This window comes from Arvicola amphibius, chromosome 9 (genome assembly GCF_903992535.2).
Source record: "Arvicola amphibius chromosome 9, mArvAmp1.2, whole genome shotgun sequence".
Lineage (NCBI taxonomy): Eukaryota > Metazoa > Chordata > Mammalia > Rodentia > Cricetidae > Arvicola > Arvicola amphibius.
Window position 1 is genome coordinate 33205332 of NC_052055.2, and position 25640 is coordinate 33230971.

A 25640-nucleotide genomic window follows, 5' to 3' on the forward strand; every position below is an offset into this window, starting at 1 on the left:
TCTCTACTGCTTTTACTGGCTTTTGGGGAGCCTATTTTCTTTGGATGGAAACATTGATTAGCCTAGCTATAGTAGGGAGGGCCTTGGACCTTTCACAAAGCAATGTGCCTTGCCCTCTCTGAGGAGTGAATGGGAGTGGAGGACAGGGAGTAGATGGAGGGAATTGGAGGAGAGGAGGGTGTGGGAACTGGATTTGGTATGCAAAATGGAAAAAGATAGTTTGCTTTCTTTAATAAATCAAATCACCAAGGAAAGTGGTGCCTAGCATGGGAGTCTATGCCCAACGAGGAATGGTCTAGGCTTACAGCTGAGTTGGTATGGTGCTTTTGCCAGCATGCCGGAAGCCCACAGATTCCTTCCCTAGCACCATGTGGTGATGTCTGCTTGCCATATCAGCCCTCAAGAGTTGAACATGGAAGAAGCAGAAACTCGGGGTCATTTTTAACTTCACAGCAAGTTCAAGGCTGATCTGGGGCTACGTGAGACTTTGTGTAAAACAGCAACATAACCAGAGAGACAGTAACTAATGATGGGAGGGAGGGTGAGCTTGTGAAAGAGGGGTGGGTGGTGGCTCCTCCTCACCTTGGTTAGAAAAAAAATGGGAATTCTGAACAACTCCATTCTTCTTGAGATACTATGCACACTGTAACTTTGCACACTGTAATTTTAACTCACCACTAACAGGCTTGCAATGTAACTCCCTTGCTCAAAACCTGCTGCAAGGTATCAGTGCAACGGGAGCCAGGAGGGGAGGGGGGATCTGGAAGCATGTTCTCAACATTAACATGGAAGAAGCTTTATCTCCAGAAGATGGGAGTTGAAGGGAGTCTGTGGCAGGAGACGATGTCGTAAGGATGAAGCCTTCTCAATTCAATAGGAACACTCATAAGCAAAGGCAGGTTGGAACATGTATTCTCCGTGATCCCCACCCCACGAAGGCACAAGGAAGTGGCCATCTGCAGACTGGCAAGACAACTTCACCCCCAAACCAGATCTGTTGAGCCTTGACCTCAGCTACCCAAGCCACGGGGGATAAAGGTTTAATTGAGCCACGTACCCAGGGCATTTGTAATGATATCTAAGACAGGGAATGCAAAGGAAAAAAGGGAAAGGAAAAGAAAAATGAAGAATGTAAGTTCAGTATAATAGCAATGAATTTCAATAAGTGCATAAGTGCTAAAAACAGATTACAAAATGGGAATCTAAGTGAAATTCGTCTGTGTGTAGATGGAAAGGTTAAAACAAAAGCAGAGACTGCTAATTATAGTACAGCGATTCGAGCGGTATCAATGCCAGGCGAGACTGTTCTAGAACGCAGGGCTGAGAAGTCCTGCTTGAGTGAGGAGAAGGCTGAAGGCAGTAAGGCGCTCTACTGGGGCTCCTCGGTGGAGGCTGCTGTGTGCAGTAAGCGAGGGAAGCACAGACGGTGGGGGCCGGGGGAGTGGGCTTCGTGCGACTCTTTGCAAATCCCGTGATTGTCTACTTAGAAAACCCTGGAACATGTGGCAGGTTATTCGAGCTGAGGAGAGGATCTGGCAGCTTTCCTGGTGCAGTGACCAACACAGAAAAATGGAGCCAATGATAGACCTATCGCTTAGAAAAAAAAATCAATGCTGTTGCCATGCACCATCAAGGAGCAAATAAGAAGCATAATAGAGAGAAGAAAAACCTCCCGCTCTTGTAGGCAACACCGATTACATACTGCAGAGAAATAGATGTAGTGAGAGAGGATGTGAATTTTTATGAAGAAAATTGCTACTGAGTCTGGTGTTGCAGCCCGCAAGTCCCGCTACTCGGGAGGCTGGGGAAAAATGACTGCAGGTTCAAGGTTTGCCTGGGTTACTCAGTGAAACCCTGTCTGTCTTAATCTCATTTCCAGTTGCTGTAATACAATACTCGAGGTCAGCAGCTCAGAGGAAAGGGGGTTTCCAGCTCACAATTTCAGGTCATGGCAGGGCAGGAACCTGAAAAAACGAATCCCACTGTATCCACACAGTCAAGAGCAGAAAGCACTGAATGAATGCATACGTGCCCATTACTTAGCTAGCCTTCTCCACCCTTACAGAATCCAGGATCCCTCGCCCAGAGAATGGTGCCACCCACAGTGGAGAGGTCTTCCGACTAATTGAGATCACCCCCTCCAGACATGCCTACAGGTCAACCTAATCTAGACAGATTCTCTTTGAGACTCTTGTCCCACAATGATTCCAATTGTGTCTTCATTTAACAATGAAGAGTAACTATCTCATGACATCACGAAAAGGAGGGCTGAGGAAATGGCTCAGTGAATGTATGCTTCCTGCCCTACTTAGATCTGTTATCAATTTGATACAGCCCAGAATCATCTGAGGAGGTCTCAACTGACAGATTCCCCAAACCAGATTAGCCTGAGGTCGTATCTGTGAGAGACTGTCTTGGCTGACAATTGATGCGGGAGGTCCCATGTGGGTAGCACCATTCTTAGGCAAACGGGCTCAGGATGTAAAGAAAGCTAGGTGACTGAGAGATTGGAAGCAAGGCAGCAAACAACATTCTTCCATGGATTCCACTTCAAGCTCCTACACTGAGTTCTCACCTTGACCTCCCTCAGTGATGGATCGTGACCTGGAAATAGAAGCCAAATAACCCCTTTCCTTCCCTAAGTTGCTTTATATTTTCAGAGTGTTTTATCATAGCAACAAATGCCACAAAAAAAACCCCACGTGTCTACCATGGGCAAGACCCTGGGTTCAATCCCAACACGTAAAGAATGAAGCGGGGAGGAAGAAAGGGGAAAATATGAAATGTATTAATGGATACAAATATCTGAATAAATGGAAGACATTTCATGGATGAGTAGACACTAAATCACAAATGTGACACCCGCCCCCAAACTAATTAACAAACCCGACGGTACCTCAATCAAAATCTCAACAGTCTTGCTAGTAACAATTGACAAATCTATTCCAGAATGTCTGTGAAGGGGCAAATGAATAGAATGGTTTTGAGGGAATAGGTTTCAGGACAAGGCATGCGCATAGGAGTTGGGAGGCATTACCGAGACAGAGTAAACACCCTGAGCTGCACGGATGCAGGAATTACAGACGGATCGATAGCACAAAACAACACACAGAGCAGCCTGCACCAGGATGACGCGTGCGGGCACCTGATGGATTACAGAGGTGGCACTGGGAGTCAGTGACGAGGAGATGGATGACTTCGTATGGGGACTTCCACTAGAAAAAGTAATTAGATCTTCTCTTTTACTATGTTCAGTATAATGAATTCCACATGACTAAAGACAAGAAAACTGAGGATTTTAAAGAAGCTTTAAAACTTCTCAGAACTATAGGATATCTTCATGAACCTAAAAATAGAAAATGATTTATTAGACAAAGAACAATACCTAACCAGAAATCAAGTAAAAGCAACAAAGAGAACCTTCACCACCACCCTCTGCAGGAAAGGCCCATATGCTCAAGAAACGTGACTGCAGGGAACAAGCCACATGCGGGTGAGAGACCACGGTACACGAGTGCTAGCAACCAATGAAAAAAACTAGATGGTAGAGTCAAAAAATGGGCAAAGGATATGGGTTTCAAGTCACCAAAGAAGGTTCCTACATGTCTATCGGATGGCAGGGAATGTAGAGTCGGCAGCCACCAGGTTAGTGTGAGGTTAGCAGCACGTACCACTTCACACCACAACTGGAGGAAAACTGAAGTGTGCCAGGACAACAACAGCTGGTGACAGCCATTGTACAGCCTCCCCACAGCTGGAAGCACCCACTGTCTCAATACCATATATATTGTCTGCCAAGCCATTATGAATGTTAAGCTGGGAGCTATTCTGATGGGCACTATTGACATCAAGGATTGGGGACCACATAGTCTGATGCATTGTCTCTTCCTTGACCCTGAGAGCTGTACCCATCAGTGATATGACTACCTGGACAGTAAGTCCCCCTTATGAAGTTCTGAATCAAGTGAGGTCCAGTCTGACCTCTGAAGGGAAGGTGAAGAATGTATCTTTTTACACATGAGTCTTGATCTAGTTTGTGTTGGCTATCGAACACTGGACACTGAGTACTTGATAAAGAAGATGTTATTTGGATCATGATCTGGATAGCTGGAAGGTCTGAGCTGCATGATAATTGGCACTTGGTGAGGGCCACCTGGCTCACCACAGCATGGTGAAGAAGAGGAAAGGGAATTGGATGCCTTCAGAAGAGGCCATGTGTCAGGGCCTTGCTTTATAGTATCCCAACTTTGCAAGAACTAACCAGTCCCTGAGACATGACACACTACTGCAGGATGGTACTTACTCATTGATAGTGGTGAAGATAACCCTATATAACCCCATCCAGTGGGCCCCACCTCTTAAGTCCCCCACCAAGCTTCCAGCACATGAACTTCTTGAGGTCTGTCTTAGTTAGGGTTTCTATTGCTGTTAAAAGACACCATGACCACAGAAACTCTTATAAAGGAAAAAAATCCCAGAAGTTCAGTTGGTTATTGTCGTGGATGGTGGCATACAGGCAGACATGGTGGTGAAAGTTCTACATCTTGATCTGCAAGTAGCAGAAGCAACTGTGTGTCACACTGAGTGTATCTTGATCGAAAGAGACCTCAAAGCCCACCCTCACCATGACACACTTCCTCCCACAGGGCCACATCTACTAACAGTGCCAGTTACTGTGGGGGGCACACAGTCAAACCACATCCACACCATCACCTATGTCAGGTTGGGTGGAATTTTACCTACGTGGATGCTCAGGTATGGCATCCTCAGTATTGTAAGTGATGCAGGCTGACTCTTCCTAAGCAGACCCATCTGTCATGGCTAGCCTCTCACCTCTATACACCAGTAGTAGGAACATTCCTATAAACAGGTGCCGGCGGATTGACAATGAACAGTCATGTTCACCGTATGCCACACCCTACAGCCCTCTCAGGTACACGGGGGAGCTATGTATGAAGTTGTCTAGAGTGGTACTTATCATGGGTCACATGTATAGACACGTGTGCGATAATGTCAAACAGCCATTAAGATAAACGCTGGACACTTTTGCTTATTGCAATTGTGGGTGGCGATGGGGTAGGGGGCTGGGGATCAGTGACTGTGTCAAGGGTTTTTTTCTGAACTTGCATGCAATATCTAAACAGGCTCTAAAAGCATCGAGAAATGGAGCAGAAGAGGGTCTGTAGCTGAGACACACAAATCTAGACAGGGGACTTCAATTAAGATGTCATAGCAGGTGCTTCTATGATGGAGGAGGGGCGAGCTTCCCAACAAGTGGTGCTGAAACAATGGACATTGTGCGCAAACTCGCATCTTGATGCCCGATCCCCATGAGACACAGAAATGAACTGAGTGCAACTCGGTCCTAGGAGGGAAGTGGGAGAGTCTAAAGCTGATCGAAGGAAGCATACGAGAACATTTTTTGTGACCTTGAGAAGCACTAGGAATAGACTGTGGTCCACGATCCAAATCCAGCCGGTTTATAAATGAGCTGGCTTTGTTATTGTTGTTTTAAGAATCCGCGTGTGCGCATGCACACACACACACACACACACACACACACACACACACACACGCACACCATTCCTCAAGAAAACAGACCAAAACTCAAGACTGTGCCACTGAAACAGGTGAAACCACCTGCAATGACTGACGCATTGACTCCATGATCCTTTCAGAAGTGGTTTGCTGGCTCTCCTCCTGGCCGAAGTTCACGGTGATGTAACTACAAGTCTAAGTAAAACCTGGGCCAGCAGGATTCTACCAAAACCAGTGCTCTTGCTGGATGAGAGATACAACTAACGGAACATAGGTGATTTCATTGCATTTGGGAGAAAATGTTTGGACAGCATTGCATGCCTGATAGAGAGCATGTGTCTAGGACATACACCTGGAATCACTACAACTTATTAAAAGGAAAGCTAGTAGGCCAATAGGGCAAGAAGCTGGAGCAGATGTTTGCCTATTAAAACATCTACATAACAGTATGCTATTTTGCATTCTTTCTCTCTATTTTGCATTCTCTCTCTCTCTCTTTTCATACACATGAACAGAATAAGACTGAGAGCTGTCTCCTCCCATCTTGTAATCCTCTCTAGTTCTGGGATTAAGGGTGTGCACTACTACTGCCTGGTTTCTATGGCAAGCTAGTGTGGCTACTGGGATTAAAGGTGTGTGTCATTGCTGCCTGAACTGTAAGGCTGGCCAGTTTGGCTGTTTTACTTTTCTGATCCTCAGGCAAGCTTTATTTATTGAAATACAAATGAAATGCTACTACCTCATAGAGTAGTCTGGAATATTCTGAAGAAATACATGGTAAATTACCATACAGTCCAGCAAAGCCAACCCCTAGATATTTCTCCCAGGAGATATAACTTATTATTTCATGAAAATCTGTATGTTTACTGAAATTACCCTATTCTGAAACTGCCCAAACACCTTCCATCTGGATAAAAACAAACACACCTGAGTCACACCCATTGTGGGGTTCTGGACCACACCACAAGACACTCAGCCTTACTACAGAATGCTGGGCCACAGAGTTAGATGCTCAGTCATATCATGGCATGCTAATCTACCATAGGATGCAGGGTCATGCTACTGGAAACTGGACCGCATTGAGGAATGCTCAGCAACGTGATGGGATGGTGGCCCCATAACGCTCATGGCACTATTGCCGTTGTAAATATGTCACTGTAAGTCGTTCATTGGGCTCATGGCTGGGTAAGAACATGGCTCTTCTTCTCCCCGGTAACCTCCATAACACCATCTCGCAAAATGAAAGTTAGCCAATAGGGAGGAAGTTTCCTGCTCAGTTCCAGCTTGGTTTCTCTATATTTTGCAATTAAAGTGTGTGGTGTCTTCAGCAATAGGGTCTTTATCTCCTGAGAACAACCGAGAGGAGGGGTATTCATCTGGATTGTTTGGGGGCCTCAGAGGCCTGCCTGACCAATCACATCTAGCAGGTAGGTTTCTGCTTAACAACCATGGCTTCTAGGAACAGCAGCACCCTGCCATGCAGAGTATCCCCCTCCCAACCCTCTTTTAAAAAATACTCATAGCTTTAATTGGCTTACAAAATAGTAGGTTTCCAGATCAAACAGCAATTTTTTAAAAAATCAGACATTATAACCCAACACAGTCCAAAGAAACACTAATTTGATACTTATATTCTGAGGAATGACAGTAGGAAAATATCGGAAGTCTTTGTTTTCCGTAGTTGTTACACTTCTGCGGGAGCAGGATAGTTTGCAGAGTAAAAACGCTGCAGTCACAACAGAGTCCGCATCTGTGCATCTGAGAAGAGGCGTTGCGCGCGGCCGCCAGGGGTGTTGTCTGGAGTGATACATGGCACGGCGGCATATACAGTGCAGAGGGCACACAGCATGCGCCCAGAACCAAACCTGCAGCACAGTCCTGAGACACAGCACAGCCTATCTCTTCCACAAACACCTCAGATTCATTATACACGGACTTTGGATTAATCTTCGGGTGTCAGACAGGCAGAACCCCTGAGCTGTTGTGATATTCTCATGACCCCACGTTCAGTTATGCACCCCAGGTGGTCATGGCCTACAGTTTATAAAGCTTGGATCTAGAAGGCTACAGGGTCTGATGAGAGTCTAACATGGAAGGTGAAAGACTCCCTGCTGGAGAGTGTTGATTTCAACATTTAGAATCGCAAATGCTAGAAATCTACAAGTCAGGTATCTTTGTACATGGCCTGCAGCAAGTTTGAGATGCTGGTGGCTCAGGGTGGCATGAATGCCATGGGCCAGTTACAAAAGCACCTCCAGGTGAAGGCAGTGGGCTGTGGAGGGCACACAGCACAAGGGCACCAAGTTATTGCTTCATCACCAGCATTGATTTCTAAATTAACCATTGGGGACAGTGGTTGAAATCCCCAAGGCCAGTACCCATGCTGGTGACCAAAACACCCATCATGGCAATAAAAGGCAAGCTCCAGAAAGCCAGTCTCCACAGGTAAGAGAGTAACTTTTCTGGACTTCAGGAAAACAGAGGCAACTTCAACTTGGCGGTGGGAGGGGGGATGATTATCGTTCATTTGTTTATATTGCAAAACTATGAGGAATGGTGGCGGGGGTGACTATTGTTGTTCATTTGTTTATATTGCAAAACTCTGAAGCAAAAACAGACATAATGGGGCTGGACTCATGGCCAGGTGGTTGAAAGCACTGGCTGTTCTTCTAGAGGACCTGGGTTCAATACCCAGCACCCACATGGCCGCTCACAACTGTCTGTAACTTAAATTCCAGTAGTTTTAACACCTCCACATATAAACACATTCAGGCAGACACCTGTGCACATACAATAAAAACAAATAATTTTTAAAAATTCAAAAAACAAGAATAGACGTAACGTCTATTTGGGTGGGTAGGTGTTTGTGGTAGATGATTGAGGCATATGTTTTTAATCAGTTCTGGGTTCTTTTTTTATTTTCTGGGTTCTTTTCTAAAAGATGCTGTATACCCTTCCTGTGGATACAGTCCCCTGTCTCAGCCCCTATGCCCCACTCTGTGGGGTCAGGGCTGGGACTTGGCGAGCCACTGTCACTAAGTTATTCTGCTAGAGGAACAGCAGAGGTTGAAGGAAGATCATCATTGCTGAGTTCCTGAACTCACTTAGTGCCGCCCCCCCCCCCTTGCACTAACCCAGGGGTTCACATCTGCTTCTAGCCTCCTGATGCCAGGCAGGCATCAGAGCTAATGCCCTCTAGATATATACCCTGTGGGTTCCTCTGGCCTCCTCAGTAGAGCAACTCTAGAAACCCTAGTGCCTGTCACCTTTGTACACCTCAGCCTCCAGCAGCCAGTAGCCAAGGAGGGTTATCAGCTCTATACCTCTGACAGGCTCAGGCCTAGTCACAGTCCACGACTGATTCAATTTTCCCTGTGCTCCAGCCACACCCCATACCAGGTAGATTTAGGTTCTACAGAGCTGTGCCCCAGAGTCTGTAAGGTCCACTTTGATGAAACCACAGCTTCCCTGGAAAAGCTGTAGAACAAGGTCTATTGGGAGCACACAAAGAAGCTAAAATTGTAGTGGGTGTGGCCTGCAAGTGAGCAGCAGCTTTGAGACACCTTCAACAGTGTCTGGAAAAGAGAAGTTGTCATTTGGAACTGGAGCACAGTGGCCCACTCTGCCACCTCCAAATGGAAGACTGGGCCTATGAATCTGAGGCAAGATCCTGCAGAAGGACAAGGGGGAAGGACATGCAGGTCAGAGTGAGACAAGCAAGAAGACATGGGAAGACCCTGAAGACCCCACACAACTGAAGTCATTTAGAGAACGGGGGAGAGGGCAACATGGGGAGTTGGCCACAGAGCCTGCACTGATGGAATGCCAATGTCAATGCTGGTGGTCACTAAGGAGATCTGATCAGAGTAGCCTGAGGTGGCAGTGGTGGGGACACCCTCCAAGCCGTACCCGTGAGGCATCTGATACTAAGGAAATGGAGCAATGAACACCCCTGGTACAATCGCTTGAGCTCATAAATGCTGGCTTCTTGGGAATAGGGACTAACCCTAGTTGTCTGTCACTCTGATATCCAGGACACCAATAATCCCAATGAGTTTTAACTCCTCTCTGCCTTCACGGCTGTCATTGCTGCTGTCAGTGGCAGTGGCTTCTGCTGTCATCTCTCGCTTCTGCCTTACTCATCTTCAGCTAACTGCCGCTGGACACAGATGGAAACTCTGACAGCGTCCAACAGTGGCAGAATCTGGTCCTAGACTCCCTGCCCAACCATCCCATGCTCCTTGTCCTGCCTTGCTCTGCACTGGGTCCTGTGGGTTCCATCATGTTCCCTGCATGTCCTGTGCCCTATCCATCACCAGGCGTTTGCAGAGTCTGAGAGCCATTGTCAATGTATCGTACCACTGAAATTTTGCCCATTTTCTTCTCTACTTCCCTGAGTCATACTCAGACATCTTCTTCATTTGCAGACCCAGAAGGGTCATATATTTACCTTCTCATAAGCTACCATGTCTTCTCTGACAGCACAGTCTCCGTGTGTCACTTCATGCTCCAGCATGAACTTATGGTTTGAAACTGGCTTACTAAAGAGCAGAATGGCCAAGAGCTAGGCAGGAAGAGGTTAGGCGGGCGTCAGGAAACAGAGAGGACTCTGGGAAAAGGAGAGGTGGAGTGGCCAACCAGATGGAGAGGAAACAGGAGTTACAAGATGGAAGAGAGGTAATGCTGTGTGGCAGAATGTAGATTAATATAAATGGGTTAATTTAAGTTATAAGAGCCTAAGCTATAGGCCAAGCGTTCATAATTAACCATCAGTCTCTGCATCATTATTTGCCAGCTGATATTCCAAAAAAAAAAAAAATCTGACTACATACTAACATCAGCTGGAACTAAATAATGCTGTAAGAATACAAATGGATGCCGCTGCCCCATGCCAGCCAAGGATGCCTATGTCCACTGCAGCAGTTCAGCTGAGAGAGGGTCTAGAGAGCGGAATAAGACAAGGAAAGGAAGTAAGAGACAGGCAGTTGCAAAGGAAGGTGGGAAACCAACTACCAGCTAGGAACATAATCTACATGAAAGCATTCGGGAGTCTACAAAACAGACACATACATCCTAGAAACAGAGAGTGTGTTGATCAAGGTTTCAGGACACAAGACCAGCACTCAAAAATGGATTGTCCCTCTAAATACTTGCAAAGAATATTGAGAAACCAAAATCTCAGATACCATTTTTTAATCAATCCCCAAAATGAACTGTATAGCTATAACAAAATACACTATTTTACAGTCTGGAAAAATATATATACTACCAATGAAAGTTATCCTAGAAGCTCTAGATGCACACAGAGATATGTACCATGTTCTTAGAACGCAAGACTCAGCAAAATGATGATATTGTTTATTTTTCCAAATTGGCGCACAGACTTAAATGGATTCCAGCTGAGATTCTAGTGTGATGTTTGTGTAGATGTAGTTAAGATTATTTTAAAGTTCATATGGCAAGGCAAGTAATTTACAGTAGCTTAAACAGAGAAGGAGGAGGAGAAAGAGGAAGATGGAGGACAAGGGCAGAAAGAGAAAAGAGAGAGGATAAGAAAGCCAGTCTGAAGACTAAACTTTATATAAAAATCAACTCAGAATGGACTGCAGATTTAAATGTAGCTATAAAGTTTTTAGAAACATAGCACAGGAGAAAATCTTGATGAACAGTTCTTAGATCTGACATCAAAAGCAAGACCCATAAAAGAAAAAAGAATATAAATTGGATCTTAGCAAAATTAAAAGGTTTTATTGTATAAAAGTGTCTGTTAAGAGATAAAAATATAGCCCATGGGCTGGGAAAATATCTGAAACCCACACACGTAATAAAGGACTTAAATATAAAATATATGAAAATTTATCAAATTTTAATTATTATGAAAACAAGTTAAGTTAGAAAGTGGGAGAGAACTGGGGGCCATTCTCTGAGGAGGACAAGTGGACAACAGAAGCTCTGGGAAGGGGCTGGTGACCCCTGGGCATAGGAAGGTCCATGGAGCACATGGTAAACCGTGAGGCAGCAAATAGAAGGGTTAAAATTGTGGTGTAAATAAGGTAAGAAGTGGGTGGAGGCACGGAGAAACCAGAGCGTCTGTGGATTTCTGGTGGGAAGGTAAAATAGTAAAGGCATTTCAGAGGACAGCCAGGCAGTTTCTTTTTTAAAAAAATCCAATTAAATATTTACCATATGGCCCAGCAACTACACGCTTGGGCATCCCTCCCAGAAAAAAATGAAAGCGGCTCTCCACCTGTGCACAAGAATGTCCATAGTGGTTCAGCTTCCAGCAGCCAGAACCACAGGCAATCCAACGGACCTTCCAACACTGTGGAATACAACCCGGGTATTACTCAGGAGAACTGCTCAGGAGGACCATCCAGAAGCACTGACTGAGAGAAGACCACCCAGGAGCACTACCCAGAAGTACTCAGGAGCGAAGCATGAATACATGAGACAACTCAGTTAGATCTCAGTGGTACACCGAGCAAGAGCCAGCCAAGCCCCAAAGACCCTTCACTGTAGGAACTCATGAACATAACATTCTTGACATGGCAAAATCTGATGGAAAATAAGCAGTTGCCAGAGCAAGTTCATGGTCACAAGGAGGGTCTCTGTTAGGGTGAAGTGAAGGTTATGTGCCCTCAGGTATCAGAGAACTCAACACGTCTTGTTCCAATGTCAGACTCCCGGTCACAACAGTGAGTTATTGCCTCTATTGAACGTTACAGAGTGGTGTCTGGTGTGACTGCCGGGGATCTGGGAAAAGGGACAGTGGACCTCGGTGCCATATTCTGTGGATCTACAGTTGTTTCAAAAAAAATTTGAAAGTCGTGACTACAGAAGTAAAGGGCACCCTAAAAACAGACCCTAAAATATGCCCCAGCATGTTGCTCTTCCTATACCTTCTCCACAGTCACCAAGGCTTTGAGCAGGAGTTGGGGGGTTGGGATCTCTTTTGATGTAGCTTACCAGAGGGTGGGGAGGAACCCCATGCTAGCGCTAGAAACTTGGGGTCACTAACAATCCAGTGATATCTCAGCATGCCTCCTGGGTCCCATCTGTGGAGAGGGCTGAAGGTGATTAGAAACAAGGCTGGTGACATGCGTCAGACACTTGGCAAACTGAAAAGGTGTTGAGGTGGCTAATTCCTACTCTCTGCTTGATTGAATTAAGAAATGCTCAGGGCACAAACGTGGCATATTTCTGGATGTGTCTATGAAGACATTCGGGAGGGGAGTAACTGAGTGGGGAACACTCACCTTGAAGGTGGTGACACCATCCCATGGGCCATGGTCTCAGACTGAATCAACTAGAGGAAAGGAGAGAGCTGCTGAATGCCACATTCCATTTCCTGATCCACCAAGATGTGACATAGGCAGCTTCCCCCTCCCCCCCACCTGGCCCCTTGCAGCCATAGGTAAAATCCACGACCTTCCCATCATGATGGACTGTATCCTCTGAACTGTGAGCTGAAACAAATGTCCCTCCCTTCCATTGCTTCTTTTTCGGTGTTTAGTTGCAGCAATGAGAAAAAGAAGCTCACAGAGGTGGAATACTGAGAGAACAGAATTTCTCACGTGTTGCCGAGCTCCCAAGGGCATCATGGGACTGTGCCATATTCTCCTGGATCCTGGGTGCTGACAAGGCCTCTGTAGAGAGCAAAAAGGATAGCTGCTTGAGTTCTCAGATGGGAGGACACATGGGAGATGCCTTTTCTCCTCTCTGTGATTTCAGAGGGTCTGCAGCAAGAGGGGGAGGCACCCCACCTCTGTTTCCAGGGCCTCAGAAATGGCAGACATGAGTGGGAGGCTGGTGACAGCTACAGACTTCCAAAGAGCAGAGAGGGCGAGCCGGACAGCTGGAGGCCTCCCCCTGAGAGCTTTCATAATTAGAAGCAAAATCAAAGAAAGGCCCGGCCCAGTGATGGCTTCAAACAGGCCTATTTTTAAATTCTCTAATGCCAGGCCTTGTCTGGAGATCATGATTAAACAGGACTGTGTGTGTGTGTGTGTGTGTGTGTGTGTGTGTGTGTGTGTACGTACAGGGTTTAGAGGGGGTGCTAGTGCACATGTACACATGCATGCACATCTGCATGCTTTTAATTTTCCTGTAAATATTCCTTGCCTTCCCTGAGCTCAGCATCTTCCTGGCTTCTATGGACCCTCCTGAGAACGTCTTGTGGCTTCATATCCATCTGTCGGCTGTTTTCCCTGGAAAAAAGGACCTCTGACCCCTCAATTCATGGCTGACTGAGCAAGGTCAGGGTCAAGCCTTTGCCCATCCTCCCAAATGGTTAAGTCCATGGTTGTCCAGTGGTTGCCCAGAAGGTAGTGTACCCAGATGGCTGCTGAGACTGGGCACAAGCACCTCTCTCAGTCAGAGGTCTGGAGCACCCAGCAGTTGACAGGAAAGGACTTTGAGTTCCTTCACTGCAACCCAGACTAAGCCAAGCAAACTCTCAGGGCCATGTGTAAAGTCACCATCTTTAGTCTGCATCTGCCTGTTGTCCCCTCAGGGGCCATCCTTTGTCCTCCCACCAGGCAACTCAAAGGCAGTTGTCCTCACCCAGTGTTGAGCTAGCACATCTGGACAGACAACTCCCATAGTTTCTTTCTCTTTCTCTCACCCCTGTGGGCTGAACCCACCTCCTGTCCAGGGCCTCCTACCCAGGGCCTCCTACCCACAGGGCCCTGTCGCTGTATTTGAACCTGCTTCTCTGTCACCTCTCACCTGCCCTCTGCTTCATTGGCCAGCCAGTAGCAGAATACCCATCCAGCCATCATCCCCACCTGGAACCTGGCAGACACGGGGAGCTGACTGGCAGGGCTCTGGCCCAGCTAGGGAACTTGCTAGAAAAGAGATAAGCAGAGGTCATCTTACAGGCTAAGACACCAGGAATGCTTCAGGGGTAAGGAGATAAATAGACCCACAGGGTTTTGCTGCCCTTGCTGTCAGGGAGGCCTCCTCCATACTGACCTTGGGGTTTCTTAGTTTCTGCACCAAGCTGTTGAAAGGATCCGCACAGGATAGGAGGCCTGAGCAATGCCTGATGGCCCCCTGCAGAGAGCCATCAATTGTCCCAGTGTGATTTCTTAATCATCTTGCAAGTAATTAGCCAGCATCCTCATTAGCACACCGAGCTTTGTAAAAGTTTCAGGGAGGAGGTAGCTGCAATGGGCAAAATTCAAATTGGGCAATTTTTAATTACAGATGAACCTGCCGGGGACAGTCGTCTCGTCAGCTCTGAAGTCTGTTTATTCATTTCCCACTAGTTCTTGGAAATGAAGAGCAAAATGCTGTCACCCACCTCTGTGCTCGGCCTGCGGGACACAAAAGGACAAAGGAACAGGGTAGAAGTGCGTAGACACTGGCTGAGGAAGATCCTGTCTCGGACATCCAGGCAGGCTCCTGCATCTTGAGAGAGATGGCCAGGGTTCACAGGGAGGGCTGCCCCCACCAACCTGGCTGCCAGAACAGGACAGCAGAGACTGGAGCCATCAGAGTGCCTAGTGTTCACTCCCAGTTCCCGGAGCTGAGTCCCAGAGCCAGGCAGACTCTATGTCTGGTGAGGGCCACCCCCACCTCCAGGGCATATGCTCTCACACTGAGGACACCAGAATGGCTGTCACACAGGCCTCATCTTAGAAGGCCACTGGTCCCACCGTGAGGCTCCATCCTCCAGGGCAGGTCTAGTCATCCCTGTACTCCCTAAAGTCCTGCCTTTTAGAAGTGTCACCTGAGGATGAAGACGTCAGCATGTGGGTTTCAGGACAGATATGGCTGTTCATCTTAGCAGAAAGTTATCTGTAGACTAGAACTGGGTGTCACTGTCATCGTTTGATGAAGCAGGAGTCAGTGGACACCTCTGAACCTGAGGAAACATAAAAAGATCGATGTTGGGGACAGTTTAGGGGAACCAGTTGGTTGGCGCGGTGAGGTGACACACATCTGTCAGTTACTTGGGAGGCAAACACAAATTATAATGGTTGCATGGCAGCGCCACTTAAACTATAAAGACAGTCACTAGAAGACGAAGGGAGCACAGGTTAGAGGGGGTGGAACAGGATGAGGAAGGGGCCAGGAGCCAGTAAAGAGTAGCTATTTTATCACAAACTGGTGACTTCCTTTGCCTCCTGCTGTCCCCTGGCTTATGACTCTCGCTAAATGGCACATCCTCCAGACATCACAGTTGAGCGCTCTGGGCCTAGCTGACTGAGGGGACAGACACAGGTGTGCTCTGCGCAGTGCACTGGAGCTGCCCCAGCCTCGTGACTGTCTAGTTTTCCTATCACTTGCAATCCGGGGTGGCTAATATTGTCAACTTGATAGGATCAAGCATCACACAGGAGACAGGCCTCTGGATATACCTGTGAGGAACTGTCTGGGTTAGATTGAAGCAATGGCAAACACCTTAAAGGTGAGTGGTACCGTTCCATGTTGTTGTCTTTAGCTGAACATGAAGGAGAGAGCTAGCTGAGTGCTCATCTTACTCTTTGTCCTGACCATGGGTGCAACAGGGCCATTTGCCTCATGTTCCTGCTGCCATTATAGGCTGGACTATATCCTTGAACTGTGAGCCAATATAAACCCTTCCTGTTTTAGGTTGCTTTGCTAGATATTTAATGACTAAAGCACCTCCCTTCTTTATTTCTCTCTCTTAAAAGAAAAAAAATCTGTGTTCTGATGGCTGAAGAGATGGCTGAGCAGTTAAGAGCACAGGCTGCTCTTCTAAATGACTATGGTTTGATTTCTAGTACCCACATGGTGACTCACAATTGTCTGTCACTCTCCTCAGAGAATCTGACGCCCTTTTGTGGTCTCTGTAGGTATTGTGTGCTTGTGGTGCACAGATGTGCATGCAGGTGAAACATACACATGCATAAAACAAAACAAAATAAAAGTCTGTATTATCCTACATAGAATTGGCATGAATGTCACACTCCTCCTGCAGCACCAGGCTTGGTGGCTTAGTGGGACTGAGCTCTATGCTCAAGCAGATGTGCACTGATCCCAGGAACAAATATAAGAAGTCAGTATCCATTGATGACAGTGACCCTTTCTTTGGGTCCCACGCTTGTTCGGGCCTGGGCAAATGACCCCATAGAGAGTGGTGGAGCCTGCGAGGATGTGGGGCGATGTTCCTCACATTTAGAACCCTCTTGCAAAAGCTGTAACTGTGAGTCGGAGGGCCACAAACAGAAGCAAGATCTGTGCAGAGAATAGCCTCACCAAGGCTGACACTAGGCTGGGCCTGGGTGAGGGAGAGATGCTGGCCAGGAAGACCAGTGGGTATCAGACACTGATGTTGTTGGGGGATTGGAGTAAAAACACTGCAATGGGTTTTAGACAAGCCACGTTTAAGATGCCCCAGAGTTAACTGACAGGGAGATCAAGTTGTCACCCTGTTGTTTATTAAATTTCATTGTGCACCAGGCACTTTTCAAGGTGAACCACATACGCTACCCATGTAATTCTCCCATAGACCCTACACTCACACCTGCCACACAGTTTATAAGGAGGCAAAGAGCAGTCAAGCCATTTAGTCCAAGACCACGCAGGTAATGAAAAATGACATGGGAGGACCATGGTCCTGGCAGATGGTTTCTGCTCCATCACTGCCTTGTCTGAACTGAGATCCAGACTCTACATCCTGCTAGGGACCAAGAGGCTAGCCTACTCCCTTTCTGGTGAGCTTGACTTCTGGGAACCTTGAAGTTGGGAGAAGAGTGAACTGTGGTGTTGGTACCCCAACCCCTACTTGTCATGCTGGGCCAGACACCTCACATTGGCTCTAATTTCATTGCTCTGGAGCATTCTGCACCCCTTCCTTCCTTTGCACCTCCAGTTCTGGGGTGTGCTTGGCTCCCTATGGTGCTAATTCTGTTGGCTTTCCTAAAAGAGCCCGTATGCTTGTAAACAGTCCCTGCCATGCATCCCGTGTGAACGCGCCATCTGTTTCCTGGTGGAACCTGGTATGCGGAGAAGCACAGTGGAGATAAATTGGAGAGTCATTAACATAAATACAACCATTAGCGCTACAGGTACCAGGGAGATTTCCCAAGGAGAGATGGTGGAGGGATGAAGGCTTCCCTCCATCCTTGAGAGACTTCAGCATGGATGGGCAGGCAGAGGCGCAGGAGTGCTGCAGGAGGCAGAGGGAGTTCCAGGAAGGTAGGAACGGGGCTGTGCTACCAAGAAAAGGCACCCAGTGTGGACACACTAAGCTGTGTACTAGGATAGGGACAAAGAAGGCCAGACTTGTTCACCCTGACTCCCCGCAATGCTAGCAGGAGCCAGTGTACAAATAGGTCAGGTATAGGGACCCGTCAGTGTGGGATGCCTGGGAGGAAAAACAGAGGGGACTCTGGAATGAGGCAGCCATCAGTGAGGAGGAAGAAGCCTGCAGGACCTCAACTCGGTGCTGACTGACCAGTGAAATGACATCAGCACAGGGCCATGAAAGCCACAAGGACAGGAAGCTTAAGACTGACAGGCAAGAGGCCACTGTCAGGTTCAATAGCTCTTGGGACAGAGACTATAAAAGAGGGCAGGACTCAGCAGACCGTATCTTGACGTCTCTTCTAAAGCCCAGGATAGCAAGGGTCTTGTCCGTGTCCAAGGGCTTGAGCCAGAGGCGTCCCTGACGCAGAAATTGATAGCCAGCCCAGTTCCTCAAGGTCACACTGCCCTCCAGCATCTCATCCTGGAGAGTCTTCTTGCAGGACCTTTTGCCTTGGGCTCTGTTTAGTGGGGCATGGGGGAGGGGCATCAAGTGCAGAGACTTTGCTGAGGCCAGAGGCAGGGAGTGAGGAGAAGAGGAAGAAAATAGAGTGTTCCCTTCTGCAACAAGTCAGCTGAAATGGAGGCCAGGGTAGCCACCGGGAAGCAAGGCTGACTCTCAGCCAATGTGATATCCACGAGACTAGACAGGATGTCAGAGCCTCCTGCAGGGTGTTCTAGCCCCCATGCTCCTTGCTGGCCTTGTCCTCCCTAGGGCTCTTTACTTAGGTCATAGCCAACACATACCTCAAACCACATCCTAATTCCTCTGGCCCCGAATTATGAGGGTTCTCTGTCTGGGTCAGCATCTGTTGTACCACAGAACCTCAGAGCACCAATACTGGAGCTGGGACATCTGAGGTGTCCTCTCTCCTATTAGGTCGGTTTCTTCAAGGAAGGTGGGGTACACTGGGACAACATTATAACAAAGAATGGAGTCCCAACCTGCCCACATCTTATGCCACCTTTGACCTCAGAACCTGTCTTCCACATTAGATTCAGTCACTGCATTGGCCAGAATCCCCAGAGATGAGAGTTGGTAGCTGCCACAGGTTCCATTAAGCACCAGAAGGTGAAAGATTCCTGGAACCTACAGTCTCCCATCCCTCTCCCTTCAGGTTCATCCATCACACCTCCTAGAAGAGCATCATGCAAGCTAGCTCGGCATCCTCAGGGGCATCCCTTTTACACATGGTCACATCTCTAAGAAAGGTAAAGTTGGGTAGTGGCTCCCAAGGGCATCGTGCTTTCTAGACACATAAAATGCCCACATATTACTTATGTGTTAGCCCTATCTCAGAGTCCCTGAAGGGAACAGAGGGTTGACTGTTCGTTTTCCCAGGAGTTTCCTCTCCTTTCCGGTCTCCTGATTCACTGGATCTCTACCACTTGACTGGCAGAGATGACAAGAGCAGATCGTCCCTGGGTTAATGCTTTCCTGGTCTTTAGGGACCAATGCCACAAGAAGTGCTGGTGCAGAGTCTTGGCTGCAGGCACTTTGATCTGAAGCAATTCTGCCAAGCCACGCTCCTTCAATTCCTTGGCCCTTTCTCTCCATTTTTGAGACCCTGTAATTGAATCTTCTCAAGAAACAGATGCAACAGTGTCCCCTGGGTAGAAGGTCTCCATGCTGGGAACCAGAAGCTCAGAGACAAGCAAACTTAAATCACCAGTCTCAACGGACACAAAAAGACAATCTTAAAGCTGGGAATGGCCTTTCAGGTGTGCTCTGCTTCTGCCTGCCCCACATGTAGCCCTTCTGCTCTGGGTATGAGGATTGATCATGTCTGAGACTGTAGGGAATGGGCTATTTGACCCTTTGGTGAAGGATTAGAGGGTCTAGGGACTGTTAAGTGATTGATTTACTGCGTACAAGGCCTTTGTATTCAGTCTTACGCACAGCAATGGTTAAAAAAACTCTTTTGTTGTTCTTTTGACAAACAACGAGTGAGATGTGAAACCTAAAGGGTGAGGCAGGAGGTTCAATAGCAGTTGCTGCCTGCTCTTCAGCATCGCTGGGTCATCCAGGAACCCGCGAGGTATTAAACACCTACGACGAACCACACGGACCATTCTGCCATGGCAAAGGAAAGGACCTAGACTCCACTTTGCAGGGGGTGGGGGAGATAGAGAGAGCACACATGTGGATCTTAGAGTCATTGCTCAAGGTGGTGCTGTGGCCAAGGATCCTGTAACGAGGGAGGAAGTTGTGAAAACAAAGAGTAAGGCAGGATGTACAGGGGGACAGGAAACTTGCCCCTTCTAAGAACCGGGAAGCTCCTGGCAGGTGCTCAGGGCAGGGTGGGCAATGAGGGAGATGAGCCAGGTGTCACCTTCATTCTCCAGGCCTGGTGATTCCACCCTGGGGTAGCTATGTCCTGGCATCTGGAATCCCAGAAAAAAAAAATGATCCTGAAGTGTTGTGATGACAGTTGTCCATGGAGATGTAGTTTGTACCTGAAGAACCTGGGGCTTTCCATTAGGCAGGAGCAGGAAGCTGTGGCTGGGCAGGTTGTCTAAACAGAGCAATGCTAAGCATCATGGGGGGTTGAGAGTAAAGTGATGGCCCGGTAAGCATGGCATGTGGTTCTTCACAGGACAAGAGGAGCTTGTGGAGAATTGAAGGCGCCAGCCCAGAGGTGGGGTGGAGCAGTACAAACAAGGCTTGAAGAGCAGTTCTTGAGATCAGCAAAGGGCTGTAGCCTGGCAGAGGAGTTGGGAACGTCGAGGTCATAGGGAAAAGTGCACAGCACTATCTCTTGAAGATGCTTAAAGGGGTAGTGCTGTCCAGAAGGGAGGGCAAGACTGTAAGGAGTTTGTGGGAGCTGGCAGAAAGTTACCTGGTATCCCGTCACCCCAGGAGTTTCCATGGTTCTGGGCAAAATAAGCTTAACTGTGACACATTCTAGGTAGATGGTCAGGGAGAGAGGACAGTGTAGTCCAGGGGCTTGGCTGTGTAGAAGCAGGGCTACAGCTCACAGGGGAGAAAGCTGAAGCCAGGGCTCTGGGTTTGTTTCTTATGTGGGGATGATCTGGGCTTGTTAAATACAGATATGGAAAATATCAAAGAAAGCAAACATTTAATTACGTGTATATGTGTGGGAGTGAGTACAGGCGCCCATGGAGGGCAGAGATGGTGGATGTCCCTCGAGATTTTGTTAAAGGTTGGGTATTAGCCACCTGAAGTTGGTGCTGAGAACTGAATCTGGGTCCTTTGGAAGAGCAGCAAGTGCTCTGAACTGCTGAGCCATCTCAACTCTGAGATGTAGCAGAAAAAAAGATCCCTCTACAAGGAGGCTGAGTCAACAGGACACAAAGTGACTATGTGATGTGACACTCAGAGATGAGAATTGGTAACCCCTTTATCTAAAAACCATGACCCTATGGTTAGTTGAGGTCTCACACTTGGCGGGGTGGGGAGTAGCAGCTCTCACACACACAAAAAAATCTTTTTCAACAGCATCCACCATCCCAACAGCTAGAAGGTACTTCAGCACCAAGGACAGCCAACAGTTTGGGACTTTCCGACTAGATGACCTTGAACGCAGTTCTTAAGGTCTCTAGGAACAGAAGTGGGTGGTATCTGCTAGGCTCTTCCCAGAACAAGTCATTCCTGTACTGGGCCATGTGTTCCACATCGTGTGAACCAGGTACCAAACCACACCCTGCCCTGGCACGGTGCAAGTTAAATGAGCTGACTCAGACCAGCAGAGAGAATTATGGTAGGAGCCAGTCCTGAAGTAGGCCTGGAGCCTGAATTCATACTCAGTGTGTGCTCTGGAAAACATCAAGGCAACGATTCAATTTAAGGGAATGACAGAGTCTCAAGACCCCAACAAAGCAGGTTCATGGCCCTCAGGGGGACAAACCTTCACCAGGAGTCAAATATAAAACCATAATGACAATAGGAGAATAGCGAGAACTGGCTGAAAACAAGCATGCTCCCAGCTTGCTGTAGCCAAAGCAATAGATTGGAAAAAATGGATGACCTTGACTCCACCATGAGGATAAAAGACAGACCATAGCCCATGAGGAAAACTTCAATCTTTGGACGTTAGGAGGGAAAGCCTTCCAAATTAAACCCAGCACAGAATAATAGAGTTGCAAAATTAGTAATAAAGAGAAGAAAAATTAATGAAATGGGAGACCAATAGATAAGAGAGAAGGTCAAAGTTGGATTTGGAAAAACATTCATTAAAATGAAAATGGGGGAAAACTTCGTTGATGACTCAGAGGTTAAGGGCACTGCTTTCTCTTCCAGGAGACCAAGGTTTAATTTCCAGCACCCACGCTGTGGTCTCAACCATCCACAACTTGTCTTGGGGTCCAATGCCATCTTCTGGCTTCTGCAGGTAATGCATACATATAGTGCACAGACATATATACGTGCAGGCAAAACACCCATACACATAAAATAAAGAGAAAACAATCTCCGGAAAGATGTTTTGAATAGAATGAGAGTGTTGGTCACACAGACAACCATGGAGACCATGGTAATGGGACAGGGCTGTCCAGTGAGGGTTGCCCGGGGGCTAGGACTGTACCGCAGTGTGAGATGCAATGAGAAGACTATCAGAATCTGCAAAGGGCCAGAAGGCTGACTTCATAGCCTCATTTGACAAGAACAACCTGTGAGTGGACCTGTGAAGTTGCATACAGATGCCAGAGTGCCCCTGTCACCCCCAAATCCATCAGACCCCTGATGGTGAATCGAAGCTGGATTTGTAGTAACTTATCTGTAGCAACATCTGTCCTGACCTCTTCAACATAATGACAAGGGACAAAAAAAAAAAAATCCCCCGAAGGACATACACAGCTGCTTCCACTCCTAGGAAGCTGGAAGCCAGGCAGGAATCAACAGCATTCTAAGTCATATGCAGAGAGAGTAAAGGGCCCAGCAAGGAAAATGATGACTTACGCAAGAATCCTGTGAGCCTGGGGCTCAAGAGATGCTCATGCTCTTTAGTCCCCTAGAGATGCCGTGGACACAAGGTCACCATGGGAACGTGGGTGTGTCATGCACGCTCTGGGCACATGATACATTTAAAACTGTTTCATTGATCAGTGAACAGTGTTTCCCTGAGCACTGGAAAGGGATTATATGCAAACCAGAAGTTTCTAGAAAGCTAGCATCCTTAGCTCATGCACACCATCACCCACTCTCTAAAGTGGGTACAGAAACACTTGGAAAGTGAGATGAGATAAAAAAAAAAAAAAGATTGTTGACGGGAGAGAAGCAGAGGCTGCAGGCAAAGGTTAAATGCACGCGGGCATGAAAGGGAGAGTGGGAAATGTCAGAAAACCAAGTCAGCAACAACCTTGAGCTGCACCCTCCCACCTTAAGGGAAAATTATAAAATCTCAAATCTTAAGTGGAAAGAGTTTTTTTTTGTTTGTTTGTTTGTTTTTTATTGCTAGCGTGGACAGAGAACAGAAATCGAAGCTCACTGTATGGAAATGCTTCCGAGGATGCCTGGCAGCCTGGAACAATTATGAAGAACAAGGCTGAAGTAACATTACCGGTCAGAAAGAGAACAGAGCGGGAAGGTCAAAGGACCTGTCCTTCCCTGATGCCATCAGAGGAGTGCCAGGGGCCTGCCAGTTACTGCTCTATTTCTGAGATTCCAAGAAGGAATATGTCACCCTCCAGCGCTCTGTCAGGGAGAAGAATTATACTACTGAGACACAAAAATAACACAGGTCTCTGATTTCTCATCCACAGTAAGAAATGCCAGACAATGTCAGAGCCAGGTGCGCAGCTATCCAAGGGATGTCCAGCTTGTGCTTCCGGAAAGGTCTCCACAGGACAATGAATGAAGGGCAACTTCAAATAAGCCGAGGGATGATGGAGTGGGTCAACATGTGATCTGGCCTAAAGACTGTAAACAAATGGTTGGGGGATGGAGCCATGAGCATATTCCTGGGTGTCCAAAGACGGAGGGTGAAGGCCAGAGGGAGCTGAGAGGACACTGGGGTATACCAGCACGTCAGGGAACTAACAGCCACCAGAGAGAAGCAGGAAAGAATGGACTGGCAATAGGCTAGACACGCAGGAGCACATATAAGGCCCACAGTGGGCAGATTGGGGGCTTATACCCACGGTGCTTCTGCTGAGCGAAAGAATGAGGACCAGGCTGTGTATGTAGGACCTGAGGCACAATGGTAGCTCTGTCTGGGTGAGAAGGAGCCTCAAGCTCGGCACCATGTTTGCCTCAACAGATTCTAGGCACTTGTGACTGGTAGCTGTGAGTCACACCGACAGTGGATCCTGCCCGCCCGTCCTCTGAGACTCCTGCTTTGTCTCCCATGTCTCCCACCTGTTCTCTGGGGCTCCCACCTGCCTCGCGTGGCTTCCATCTGACACCCTGTAGCTCTGACTTGTTCCCTAGGGCCCCCACCTGTGCCCTGTGGTTCCAACTTGCCTCCTATAGCTCCCACCTGCCTCCCGTGGCTCCCTTCTCCTGGGATGATGACTTCCCACCTCCCTCCCTGTTGGCAGCAGCTCAGACTTCCTGAAGGACAGGAGCCAGGCAGGAAAGTGCCACTCACAGCCCACCCAGCTGGCCCTCTACTATCCACCCGTTGCTGTGTCTGCCCGGATGGATTGATTTTCCTACCCTGAGCCGTCAGCACTCTCAACCTTTCCCAGGGACCAGAGGTCACAGCTGAACCAATTAATTTGAACTCGTCATTCCACACTTAATAACTTCCAGGCACCAAGCTCCTCTCGTGGCTTCACGGGCAAGGCTGATGGATTGATGATGTTTCGCTAAGGTTTATTGTGTTTTTCTTCTGCCCTGAACAGGATGGAGGTGGGGAGGGAAGCCCGGATTCCCCGGGGAACAATTAGAGCTCTTTGCTTCCGTGCCAGATTTAAAATCCCAGCGAGCCACGTCTGTGAGCTGGATCAGCAGGGGGACACAGCCATAGCAGCCCCTTCCCATGTGGGGCTATACGAATGGCCCTGTGAAAGCAGAGGACTCTTCTTCCCTTCCGGAAAGCGCCGCTTCCATTTGCCATCGCAAGGATAGGAACATTTACACGTTTTAAAGGTCAGGATGAAGGCTGAATGTGAATGCACACAGGCTCTTTCCTTGCCTGTGCACCAGGCATAGAGATGGCAGAGGTGGCTATTGGCCCCTCCTGAACTAATTCAAGGATCGGCAGTAGGCAGAGAGATCAGGAGGGAACCCCAGGAGCTCCCTGCAGCAGCACCACCTCAGGGCAGATGCCTGAATGGGGAGAGCCTGCCCCTGGGAAGGAGCTCATGTGGGTAGAGCCCATGGTGGCCTCTTTCTGTCATCTGGGCATTCCTCGGGGAAATGTGTCAAGATGCCTGTAGATATAATTTAAGTCTCAGGGTGACTCAGATAAGTGGACACTCTAGAGTCATAAAGCATGACTCTTTATTAAATATAATGCAGTGAAATAGGAACAAAATAACAAAAACAGTATTGTAATGAGCCAGTGGGCTAAAGCTGCATTCTTCCGCTCAGATTTTTATGGATCCCAGCACCTATTGCCCTAAGGTACAGAGCTGAATGTCAGAGTATTGTTAAAGCTTTTCTTTTTCTAGCACGTGGGCTTTCAACTCGGGACTTGCCCAAAAGTCTCCCTCCTATAGAACCTTTAAGATGCTTAATTAATTTATTTAAAACTGTTATTTAATTTCTCTGTATAAATACCCACCTCTGCATGTTTTTGCATAAATGTGAGCACCTGCCCGAGTTTGGTGCAGTCTTCTCTTTCGCCTCTTGCTTTATGCATCTTCCCTGCATTGCCTCCCCTCCTAACCCCAGACGGGATGCGGCTTCCTGCTCTAAATGA

The 25640-nt window shown here is 47.7% G+C and overlaps 1 long non-coding RNA gene across 1 annotated transcript; it reads left to right on the forward strand.

Moving 5' to 3' along the window:
• Nucleotides 1-7921: 7921 nt before the first annotated feature.
• On the forward strand, nucleotides 7922-23359 carry LOC119822330. Its single transcript, XR_005286772.1, has 3 exons — nucleotides 7922-7983; nucleotides 22076-22166; nucleotides 23232-23359. It is a non-coding gene; the product is annotated as an uncharacterized LOC119822330 (long non-coding RNA).
• The last annotated feature ends 2281 nt before the right edge of the window (nucleotides 23360-25640 follow it).